The sequence below is a fragment of the Homalodisca vitripennis genome, chromosome 3 (assembly GCF_021130785.1).
Source record: "Homalodisca vitripennis isolate AUS2020 chromosome 3, UT_GWSS_2.1, whole genome shotgun sequence".
In the NCBI taxonomy this organism is placed as follows: Eukaryota; Metazoa; Arthropoda; class Insecta; order Hemiptera; family Cicadellidae; genus Homalodisca; species Homalodisca vitripennis.
Genome location: NC_060209.1, coordinates 129,889,003 through 129,901,409, shown reverse-complemented (window position 1 = coordinate 129,901,409; position 12,407 = coordinate 129,889,003). Strand labels below are relative to the sequence as shown.

The following is a 12,407-nucleotide window of genomic DNA, read 5'->3' as shown; positions in this document are numbered from 1 at the left end:
GCACTGTAGGTCTACTCTCCCCACATCCCCATTAATAACTGTCAACATGCTCCAGTCAGATATGAAAGATGGCGTCTGGCATTCCTTTCCCTTTCTTCCTTTCGTTTTCCTCGTTATTGGTCTCTATTCTTCCATGTCCGGTCCTTTATTTGACTTTACATATCACATCTGTCCCGGATAGGTGCAGATCTGTTATAATGTAAACAATAACCTAGAAAGTACATTGTGATGTAGCTTATATTTGTAAGAATTACATTAGCCACAGCTACATCAGTCTGGCGACACTTTCAGTGCTGGACAATTTACATTTACGTTTTCAATCCAAAAATGTATCAAGCTGTCAGTCCATTTAACACGGTGGAATTTCATAAACATTAGCGGAATTAAAATTTTTTTCATTACAAAATTTTCAGTAGAATAACATAGTAGTCAGTACGTTTACGGGTAATTCCTCTCTCACAGATACGCTACCGCCCTAACCACATAGGAGAATATTGTTTGTGTAATATAGTGTAAATTTTGTAATGTAAATAGGTGTGTAGAGTAAACAAGCCAATTCAGCGTGGCATCCCATTTAACGCGGAGATTATCAGAAAACCACTGATCAAGTTCGTGAAATATCGTTGGAGATTGGATTGTGCAACAGCCGTGGGTCATAAGTTACCTCAGAACCCTCCCGATCATTTAACTATGATCTACGATCAAAATGTTCACTGTAATATCGTAAATTTATTAGCGACATATTACTGTCCAATATTTCAAACCCGTATAATGATATAAAGCCGGAAGTTGGCAGCGGCGATATATTGTTGATTTCAGCGCGGAGGTTGGCAATCGGTTTTGTTTTGTTGACATGTGGCACGATAATTTTGCCCTATTATGTTGGCAACGGTGCAAGTATTATTTGAGAGTATAGCAATAGTTTTATTTATATTTCTACTGAGCTCCAAATGAAACACGTGAAAATGTACTCACGTGCATTTTATACATGTGTGTCATATAAATTCTACATTTTGGAAATTGCAGCACCTATTTGTAAAAGAAACTCAATGTTATTACGTGAACACTGTACATGTTTAAGACTGAAAACAGGTACGTTTTATTGTGTCACACGGAGTTTCTCAATCGTACAAAGACAAGCAGCCTGGAACAAAGAGAACAAAGGCCAAAGTCACAATGTAAAAGCCAACTTTGCGGCGACCTCCAAGGACGCAGTCTAGACTCCTCTTGTCGTATTTCCCGATACCGCTTCTGACCTTTTCTCGAACCACAGGTTTAATAAGCCATTATGGAAATCAAGCTTCGTCGTTAGATTTTCAGCCATGAAATTGCATTCGAAATGGACATTAGACTTAGCTATAAATCTTTTATAATGCCGTATTGACACTAAAATGTCCATACATTTTAAAAGTCGTCTTTATTTTTTGTAAACATGTGTAAGCCTTATCCGGCTGTAAACTTAGTATCTTTATTTGCATTGATTATTATTTTATTGCTTGTTTAGTGACTGATAAAGTTATTTTTTTAGTGCGATGTAAAAATGCTTGCTTATATTCAGGCAAAATTATGATAAAAAGTGTATAGTAGAATTTTTAATCTTGATAATATTATGTAATATCTTTGTATACGAGGCTACTTTGGGACTTCCTATTCATATTCAAAATGTATTAAACGATTACTTCTCTAAATATCATAATGCTAATCCTTGATTGCATCATGAAAACACGCTGTTTAAACTAGTCTCGGACATTCGAACTATGTTTAGGATTCATTCACCGGTCTACAATCGTTTAAGTACAATTTATTGTAGTACAATTATATTCAATAAAATGACATTTGATTATTTCATAAAATTGGAATTATTTTATTAGGCTCATTGTGGCTTTAAGAGAAGATGATAATATATTCCGATGAACGTAACTTATCTCAGGAATGCTTGGTATGAGATTCAACTTTAGAATGCTTAGTATGAGATTTTAAAAATATATAATAAGTATGCCTAGGCTTCCTTATTATTCAGTAGAAAATAGTGTACGAAGTCGCCGGTAAAAACTAGTCTATAATAAAAATAGAAAATCTTACAAAAAAAACCGTTTGAGATTTACATATTAAAATTGCGATATAACCAATGTATACTCGGTAATTCACATTATAGATGCGTTATATCAGGGGTTTCACATACGACGTTTCTTTTAAGGTTACCATTTACTGGCCACGTTACGAAGCGTTTTCCGTCTGGAGGAAAACGTATCACTCAATTTGTTTTTAAGTTTATTCAACCGGACGTAATGTAAAATAAAGGAAGCAACCGGCTTGACTTCCCTGCCTCCACCGGACGGGGCTCGAGGAGTCAGTTCGTTGTTTCTCACCCTACAGGAATCACGATGAACGATTTCACTGAGAAACTTGTAAAGGTATCGGGCGGTTCCGATTACAATGGCGCCCACTTCCCAAATATTTTCTCAACAAGGAATGAGTGGTATGCCCTCTTAATCCCATCAACACAAGTGACCGGCGGATACGTGAGTGGCCGCCAAGTCACTGTGTGGAGCGACTTCCGTTCAGCTGTTCCATTGTCACTACATCCAACCCCCTCTCTAAAAAAGCCGTTGCCACACCTGGCCCTAATATACTAGTAATTGCCGCCTCGGGTTATCCACTGTTTGCCCGCGTGTTGACAAGTTGTAGCGGTTCCATTGTCACTTACCGTATCTTGATATCGTCGATCTCACCGTTCTACCGTCGCTACCGTTCCTCGGCCGCTTTCATCGTCGCCTCCGTCTCTGCCGTCCCGACCTACGTCATAATGAAGGTAACGATTTTTCTTTGACAACTTTCAGTTCCACTAATGAAAGAGGTTTCTAAAGAGGGCAAAGGGAAAGATTTAATTTTATTTCTAGATTGCAAGAGTTCTTATTGCATCCCCTCGCGCTGCCCCCTCCCCCTACCACCCCACAACCGGTGTCACTCTCAGTTGTCGAGTGGCTGAGATGGGTTTATTAAATTCTTTGAAAGAACTTTCAGCTCTTATTTCTTGATTGTTTTACCTCTTGCGTCATCATGGGTTCTGGGTATGAATTATTCATTTGCGCTGATACCCTTTATCCCCTTGCCTTGCCCAAGTTTAAATGATGCGTAAACTATTGTTGTCTTATTCGAACAATGAGAAAACTTTTAAAACTACTTTCCTCAAGAACTTCAGTTTTAACTCTCTTATCAACATCAGGATCTAGAACTATTCGACCAGGCCGCCGTCATTGCGTTGAAGGTTGGAGTGACTAAAATGGTTGAGGAGATAGGATATTATATAAGTTACTGAAGGTCGAGAAATGTGGCCGAAGTTAGTGAAAGTAGATTTAGATTTAATCTCGTGATATATCAACGTATTTGAAATTTTACGGCTTCATACTTATTAATTAATAACATAATTTCTGTTAGAGCCAGGTAGGCCGTCGGTAATGTTAAAACTAAATAATCCTTTCTTGTCCTAACATGTTGATATCATTTATATTTCTATTTGGGAAATTTTTGTGTTTGCTGACAACCTAATACCTCTCTTGTACTGAGCGCGATGTTATATCAACGAGAACTTTCTGCTTATTAAACATTGTAATTGTTATGTTTTATAGGTTCGCAGGCAAAACACTAACAAATTTTCTTGTTGCAGGTGAGCTGCCAGACCTGTAAGATCCGGGCCACTTCTAAACAGTGAGTTCCGGCACTTTCAATCTCTCATCCTCTCCTCCACCCCTCTACACTGCATCCGTCAAACGCTACTTCAGCTTTAATTTAATCGCCTCATCACCACTCATTGTCCTCTCTGTCTCATACTCTGTACTAGTCAATTCTAAATCTCCCGTCCCCTCTCATCAGCGTTTTAACGTCTTCAGTTTCATACTCTGTACTGGTCAGTTCTCAATCTCCCGTCTCCTATCATAAGCATTTAATGTTCTCTCTGTCTCATACTCTCTACTACCAGTCAATTCTCAATCTCCCATCTCCTCTCATCAGCGTTTAATGTCCTTAGTCTCATTCTCTGTACTACCAGTCCATTCTCAATCTCATTTCTCTCCTCTACACCTCAGCAGTGAGTCCTTCAAACGCTACTCCATTTAATTTACTCGACTCATCATCATTCTTTGTCCTCTCTGTCTCATACTCTGTACTACCAGTCAATTCTGAATCTCCCGTCCCCTCTCATCAGCGTTTAACGTCTTCAGTCTCATACTCTGTACTGGTCAATTCTCAATCTCACGTCTCCTATCATAAGTATTTTAATGTCCTCTCAGTCTCATACTCTATACTACTAGTTAATCATTCTCAATCTGCCTTCTCTCCTCTACACTTCAGCGCTGCACCCTTTAAAACCTAATTTAGGTTTAATTTAATCTCCTCATTCTCCTCTTAGTCTTATATTGTACACTATACGCCAATTCTCACTTTCCTGTCTCCTCTGTCTTATACTCCATACTACCATTACATTTTAGATTATTATAGCTTCTTAGGATTTTATAATTTTTTCGTATAGTGATACTTAGTGTTTAAACATAGTTTATTGTTAACTACAGCGGTTTTGTGGAATAAAAGTCATGATTAGTAGTACCGTTTAATACTTAAGTTTAATAATGGTTTTACTAACAGAAGTTAACTGGCATATGCTCACTATTGGACGTAAACACAGTTTCTCTCACAATTCTTTAGAAACTGTCGGAATTCATCTTTTACAGACGGATGTGGCGAGAACGGTCAGTTCAGACTTGTAGTTTCCTACTATTAGATTTTCTCCAACTTTATATTCTATATCTAAGAACATAAACAAGGGGTTTTGTATTATATTCGATCAGTGTTTATATTGGCTACCCATAATGCCGCATGAATTTACCACGTCAAATGCCGCGTATATGAATATTTTTTGCATAAACACTTGAACATATAGAGACGATATTAGTTTGAAATATATGGATTGACGAGTTCCCCCACTGTTGTAGGTAAAGTGCAGGAAGGAATGCTTCCCATCTCAAGTGATCCAAGTGTTTCGCTCCAAACCTGCTTCAACACTTACCAGCCTCAATTTTAAAACAGTGAAACCTGAAACCCATTCAATTCGTCGGAAATGACAAATGCCTCCCTCTTCCCTTCTACCCCCCTCCGGCGCTACTGCACTGTCTGTCTGTCCTGTTGAGTAATGGACATTGAGCCCACAATCCACATTTTGAATTGCCATTGTCAACTTCTGTAAAATATTATCTTTTTATCCACTAGTGTCACTCTCGCATGATAAATGCATTGGAGGTACCCGTTCGGAAAGATGTGCGTATCGTGGTGAAACTCTTGTTAAATGAGCGCGCACACTTATCGGATCTTTCAGTGGGGATTTTTACACTTCTCAAAAACTTCTCGGGCAAAACTTAAATAACAATAGGAACGTTCTTATCGAGTAACAAAACCTTTTCATTGCAGTTCTAATTGTACCATTCCACACTCTAAACTCCTATAAAAGTATATTTCCACCATTTTCGAATAACGCATGTTTGTTCAGGAAAACACTTCATAGGTATTACACAGATTTGCACCTCAACATGTGGTGGTCGTTGTTTGTACTCAACAGTTGTATGATTTGTAACTACGCTCCATTATTACAGGTTCAGTGAGTCAGCTTGAGCTGTGACGTCACGCAAGCTAGATTATGTTTCCCTCTACTACAGTGCAGTGCGGGAGATAGCCTACTGTGCATTGTTAAATCATGTTAAAAGACGCGGTAGTTACAGCTCAGATATAGAATTTGTTTAGTTTTGTCGAATTGCCTTCTCATTGCCAAATATACTGTCCTTTTCGTCAGTTATATCAAATATTGTAAGTTTCCAATTACTTTTTTAAATTCAATAATTTTAGATAACAATACGAACAATGACAATCCATTGCTATAATCTCGTACTAGTTTGAAAGTCTACTTTAGTCATATAGTAATTCATAGTGTAGTATTTTTGGTGTAAGTGAATTATGTTAATTTTATACAAATCCTTATTTACGAGCATATTTAATTATTTTGGCGATCAATCCATGGCAAACAGATTACTTACTTACGTTTTTATATTTTAATCGTGTAAAAAAGCACAGTCGTTCGTAAGAGATTAGAATGGGAAATTTGAGCGTCTACTGAAGACCTTCAAAAATAGTTACGTAACTTAACCATTAAACAAAAAGAAACTCGGAAAAACTCTACAAACTTGTATTTTTTATTCGTGATCCTACGGCATATATTTGTTAGAATTATATAATCTTCACGTTCAGAATATTGTAATCTTATCAGCAAGAGCCAGATCAGAGGCAGCTAGCAATGCTCGACAACTGTCACAACATCGTGATTGGTCATGTGGAGGGGAGTAACCTTGACCTTGGGGTTTGTCCTGGGCCAAGAACTTTCCGCATCTTGCCTTCTTTGGCTCTCGATCTAACGTTGTATTTTGTCTTTGTATTCCAAATATCGGCTACAAAGCCTGTCAATAGTTTACCCTCAGACTTTACCCAGAATAAAAATGTCCTTACTTTTTGTCTGTTCATGTTCGTTCTATCTTGTCACTGTACTTCACAGCCAGATTATAGTCATTAACGTACTATTATTACTGTCAGCAGGAATACAGGATAGTGAAAAAACCTTCTTGAATATTATCCAAAACTTGGCATCTTTCCAATTTTGGTTGTTCATCTTATACTTTTACTATATTCAAATATATACAACACTATTGTATCCAATTAATAACAGCAGGAAATTAAACGATAAATGTTTTCAAATTCTCTCTAGGCCCGAGACTTTTCTTCGCATCGCACCTTTTATCTTCCTACTAATTGGTCATTAACTGCAGTATAAAAACTTTATAATTTCAGTGAGTACTGGAGGGATGTTCTTGGAGGTTTATCCAGAACCAAGAATTCTACTGTCTAAAATCCTGTGACAGATCATGCTGAACTGGGAGGTCTCTCCTTTAACGACTTATTAATCTCTTCCTAAATACAATTTTGGCTGTTACTCGATCCTCATGCTGGGTTTGTAAAGTTTGATCCAAATTCTGGAAGATATTACACGATATTTTTACTCCACTGTAGTCTAAACATATTAATATATTACCAAACCTGTTACTCCCAGACCTCACTAATAGAACAAAATCGTTGCTTCGCACCGTTATACCAGTACAAATTAGTGGACAACCACTCTGCTTGTACTCGTATTGGGCCGTATGAAGTAATTTTGTCGGACTTGGTGGCAGCGGCGTCGGTCGTGTTGCGGGATTATTTCCGGATCCGGCGATCAGCAGCTGCCCACCTGTTGCGTATTAATACCAAAAGAGCGCGCAACAGTCGGTTATGGACAGGTAGAGAGAGTCTGCTCGCTCGGCCTGTATAAGCGCTGCTCAGGTACTTGTTGCTCCCCAGGCGTCTTCGTTATCCAAATTAATTCACTTCTCTCGTTTCGAAGTGCTTCATAAAAATTGCCATTTTAAATATACTCAGTACAGATCTCATTGCAACAAAAGTTTGTAGTTGTCTAAATATGCACCGAAAATTAAGTAATTTAAAATTGTACATGGAACATTTCTATTTTATATAAAGCGCAGTTTATTTTCTCTTGAGATGTAATATTTTGAATCTTTCTTTGTCCATTCAAAATATTTCTCTTTGATAATAGTTTCGTGTGGTTTAATGGAGGCGTAGACTTTATGCTATTGTTATATACCCTTGGATCTTTTGACGTAGATAAATTTCTCTTAACAAATTTACTACACTATTTAGCTAGTTATCGCTACACTATTTAGTGTCTGTTAAATCTTATGTTTTAGGATGATTGACACATGAGGAAGTAGGTAGCACTCAATTCTCGGAAAGTAGTGTTCCTTGTTTTGTAACGTGGCAAACGTACGAAATCCTATAACCGTTCTCTTGATTTCTTTTTAAAAATTAACCAAAAGTCAACGAAGTTACACTCGAATCCCGGACCTTATGATTTTACTTCTGGACCCTTCAAAGGATTTAGTAATTACTCCCCCGTCAGCCCCCAGACACAGACACGCTCCATCACCCACCCCCCGCCCTTGGTCACCCTCGCCCTCGCCCCCTTGGTCGATGTTACCATGGTTACCGCCTGGGGGAGCAGATGTAATAAAGGGCTCCCGTACTTCCTGTTTACCTACGTGTTCACCTCCCATTTTAACCATTAGTGCCATTTGTACAGAAGTATTTCTCCATTTATTCGATCCGTATTGCAAGTCCAATTCGTTATACAGCTGACTCAAGAATGAATTAGATATTTTAATAGATTTATTTCATATCTAAAACGTATGTCTAAAGGTTATGTAAGTCTCTTATTATTTAGATTGGAAAATGTGTCTTATTAGAATAGCATTGAAATTGCTTACTGAATGAAAATAATATTTCAAATCTTGCGTAGAAGAAAATGCAACACATTTGTTTGTTTTTAGTTAATGAACTGGCCTAACACAGAGAAGACATCTTTAAAATTTGATCTAATGATGAATTGAAAAACTATTTATTAACTTTACTTTTTCATAAGACGTGTAATTAATTGAGCAATAATTACATTAATGCTAAAATGTAACATCAACGTGTAGACAAAGAGAAATTTCAGGAGCTCTTTATTATAATACCATATGGGTAGAAATTACAACATTTGGAATTCAAGTGATTTATTAAAAAAGAATGAAAATTTGGTTTATAAGTAATGTCAGTATACTAGTTTATTATAATTAATAACTGTAACGTTAATGCGAATAAGGGCATTAAATCGATTGTATTTGTCAAATAGAGATGAGAGGCTCATGATCTCATTGTTATTGGTTTAGTTAGAGTCGAGAGCGAAATGGGTGTGTATTTATAAACACCAAGGGCACAGCTATGAGCAAGCCCAGTGAGTAATGTATTACTATATCACTAACACTGTGTGATAAGGGAGGCCCAGACGCTGTTGTTGTCCTAAACCACTTGAAGTTATAGTCGTTGTTTTGTACTCAAGCCATGTGGCCATGTGAGTCATTTGTTGTTATGGGCCTTAAGAGCGGCCCAGATAAGATAACGCGATATTATTAACCACGTACACTTGCAGACGTTGTTTTGTAAGGTCTGTCGTAATTATAGGTACATTGTTTACTTAATCCCATGTGATTATTATGTTGTTGCAATACGGGGTATTGCCAGAGTCCGATAACGAGCGGTCCAGTCTAAATTGCCCCATTTTATAGTAGTAGACCACCTACACTGAACGTTTTTGTGCTATATGTCGTTGGAGTAGGAGATGCATGGTATACTCTATAGCTTAGTTAGGTCAAGACTAGATAACCCGATTTTATAGTCGTAGACCACCTACACTGCACGTTTTTGTGCTATATGTCGTTGGAGTAGGAGATGCATGGTATACTCTATTGCTTAGTTAGGTCAAGACTAGATAACCCGATTTTATAGTAGTAGACCACCTACACTGCACGTTTTTGTGCTATATGTCGTTGGAGTAGGAGATGCATGGTATACTCTATTGTTTAGTTAGGTCAAGACTAGATAACCCGATTTTATAGTAGTAGACCACCTACACTGCACGTTTTTGTGCTATATGTCGTTGGAGTAGGAGATGCATGGTATACTCTATTGCTTAGTTAGGTCAAGACTAGATAACCCGATTTTATAGTCGTAGACCACCTACACTGCAGACGTTTTTGTGCTATATGTCGTTGGAGTAGGAGATGCATGGTATACTCTATTGCTTATTTAGATCAAGACTAGATAACCCGATTTTATAGTAGTAGACCACCTGCACTTTCAGACGTTTTTGTGCTGTTTATTATAGGTGGCATTGTTTAGTTTAAGCTCTTGCACCAAAACTGATGTCCAAATGCAAGAGAGTAACATGTTTTTACGGGGAATTGACAAAGGCCAAGACTAGATAACTCGATAGCTCGTAGACCTCATACACTTTCAGACGTTTTTGTGCTGTTTTGTGCAGTTAATAGCTGCATTGTTTACTATATTGCTTAGTTTACGGTCTTGCACCAAACCAGATGTCCAAAATCAAGAAAGTAACATGTTTTTACGGGGAATTGACAAAGGCCAAGACTAGATAACTCGATAGCTCGTAGACCTCCTACACTTTCAGACGTTTTTGTGCTGTTTTGTGCAGTTAATAGCTGCATTGTTTACTATATTGCTTAGTTTAAGGTCTTGCACCAAACCAGATGTCCAAAATCAAGAAAGTAACATGTTTTTTACGGGGAATTGACAAAGGCCAAGACTAGATAACTCGATAGCTCGTAGACCTCCTACACTTTCAGACGTTTTTGTGCTGTTTTGTGCAGTTAATAGCTTGCATTGTTTACTATATTGCTTAGTTTACGGTCTTGCACCAAACCAGATGTCCAAAATCAAGAAAGTAACATGTTTTTACGGGGAATTGACAAAGGCCAAGACTAGATAACTCGATAGCTCGTAGACCTCCTACACTTTCAGACGTTTTTGTGCTGTTTTGTGCAGTTAATAGCTGCATTGTTTACTATATTGCTTAGTTTAAGGTCTTGCACCAAACCAGATGTCCAAAATCAAGAAAGTAACATGTTTTTACGGGGAATTGACAAAGGCCAAGACTAGATAACTCGATAGCTCGTAGACCTCCTACACTTTCAGACGTTTTTGTGCTGTTTAGTGCAGTTAATAGTTGCATTGTTTACTATATTGCTTAGTTTACGGTCTTGCACCAAACCTGATGTCCAAAATCATTGAGTAGATTGCAACATCTTGCACGTTGTCCCTGTTTGTAATCAATCATCTCTGCATTTAGGTACGTGATCATACTGTCCGATTTAAGATAAACTGTATGCTAGAAATGTATTTGCAGAGTAACAGTACAAATATAGGTAGGCATAATTATTGCACTGGCTTCTGTTTCGCGGTTCCTGGCATTACACTCTTGGATCTGTACATAATTAGTTTCATTTGTACCTCCTACCTATACCAACTACGTGGTTCTCTGAGCTTACGTGCCAACTGTACATGTAGTAAGTAGCCAGTGCCTGTCGTTGGCAACGGTTTCAAGCTCAGAATGAGGCAAGCCAACGCCAACAGCTGACAATGTGTTCCCGCCAAATGTCACCAGCTGTTGGCCAAGCCCCTCTCTGGCGGTCAAGTTCAACTAGACACCTGCCGAGGCTGCCACGGTGGCTTTTTTACTTGATAAATTCTTAGTGAGCTATCAGTCATGGGTATAGTGGTAGTTCAAACAGGTTCATTTTGTCGTAATGAACAACTAATTAGCGAATCAATTAGCAATTATTATATAAATATTTCAACATCAAGTTGTAACTGTTCTAACGTATTTCCATTGAATGTGAATGATGTTCATATGCAATTGAATATAAATTTCCATCCGTGTTTATGGCACTCTCAGAACAAAATTGTCAGTAGCAAAGGTTGTGTAAGTCTCTTCGTTCAAAACAAGATTGGGTGAACTCGTCTCAATATCGTAACTATATTACAGCGGAGGGTCGGAGTAGACCCAATAACCGCACACTAAGGCCAGTTTGAGGGCTTGGCTCGGGCCCAGGTCGCTGCGGCTACGTCCCTCTTCCCGCTTTCGGAACAATCGCAGTTAAGTTCAGTGATTAGTCATTTCTTACCTCATTTTATGAGGTTATCCTTTTGTACTAGTGCGAATTATATGACGATTATTTTGTAAGTGAGGTTTTGTAGAATAACTCTTGATTCTAGCTAAGTTCAGTGATTAGCCATTCTTTCTCCAGATTTATGAGTTTTAGCTCAAAATATTTATTTGCTCATTTGTTTGAGACTAAAGAAGAACTTTGTAACGATGCGCCACGTATTGTCTTATATCAGCATCATAACTCATGAATGCTTTTTTGAAAAGATTAAGGTGCTAAAGATATAACAAAGTATACAGGTCATATTTACCAGTGGAGACACTAATTAACTATTAAGTGTTCAATTTATAACACGTTTTATTAGTAGAAAGGTCCCTAACACCCGTTTTGGAAAGGGCTGAATTGTTGTAGAAGCGCACGAAAAGGTATCCAATAGCGCGGCGCGGCGGCCTAGATATGAAAAGGGACCAGTGTGGATGTAGGGTATTGTGGTGTTGCGGTTCTGCTGAAATGTAATAGTGTACTTGAACCGATGGAGAGAGACAGAGAGCGAGGCAACATTCACCTTGTGCCTAAACCAGTGGAACGAAATCGAGCGCGGAATCCGTGAAGGCTGTTGGTCACGGATAGACGATCGGTGGGACTGACAGTCGCTGACATTCTACCTCATCTCTACTGGGCTAGCGATCAGTTGACGCCTTCATTTTTGTGTATTTCCATGTCACGGGTAGACGATCGGTGGGACTGACAGTCGCT

The 12,407-nt window shown here is 38.2% G+C and overlaps 1 protein-coding gene across 5 annotated transcripts in view; it reads left to right on the top strand.

The window, feature by feature from the left end:
- LOC124357504 (brain tumor protein) overlaps positions 1-12,407 on the top strand; it is a 279,318-nt gene that overhangs the window by 242,050 nt on the left and 24,861 nt on the right. The window contains exon 1 of one of the 5 annotated variants that reach the window (XM_046809367.1): positions 5,711-5,853. The exons of the other annotated variants lie outside the window; for them this stretch is intronic. The gene's annotated coding sequence lies outside the window, so the exon portion shown is untranslated. Of the gene's footprint in view, positions 1-5,710; positions 5,854-12,407 lie in introns of those variants that run through there. 5 annotated transcript variants of the gene reach the window in all.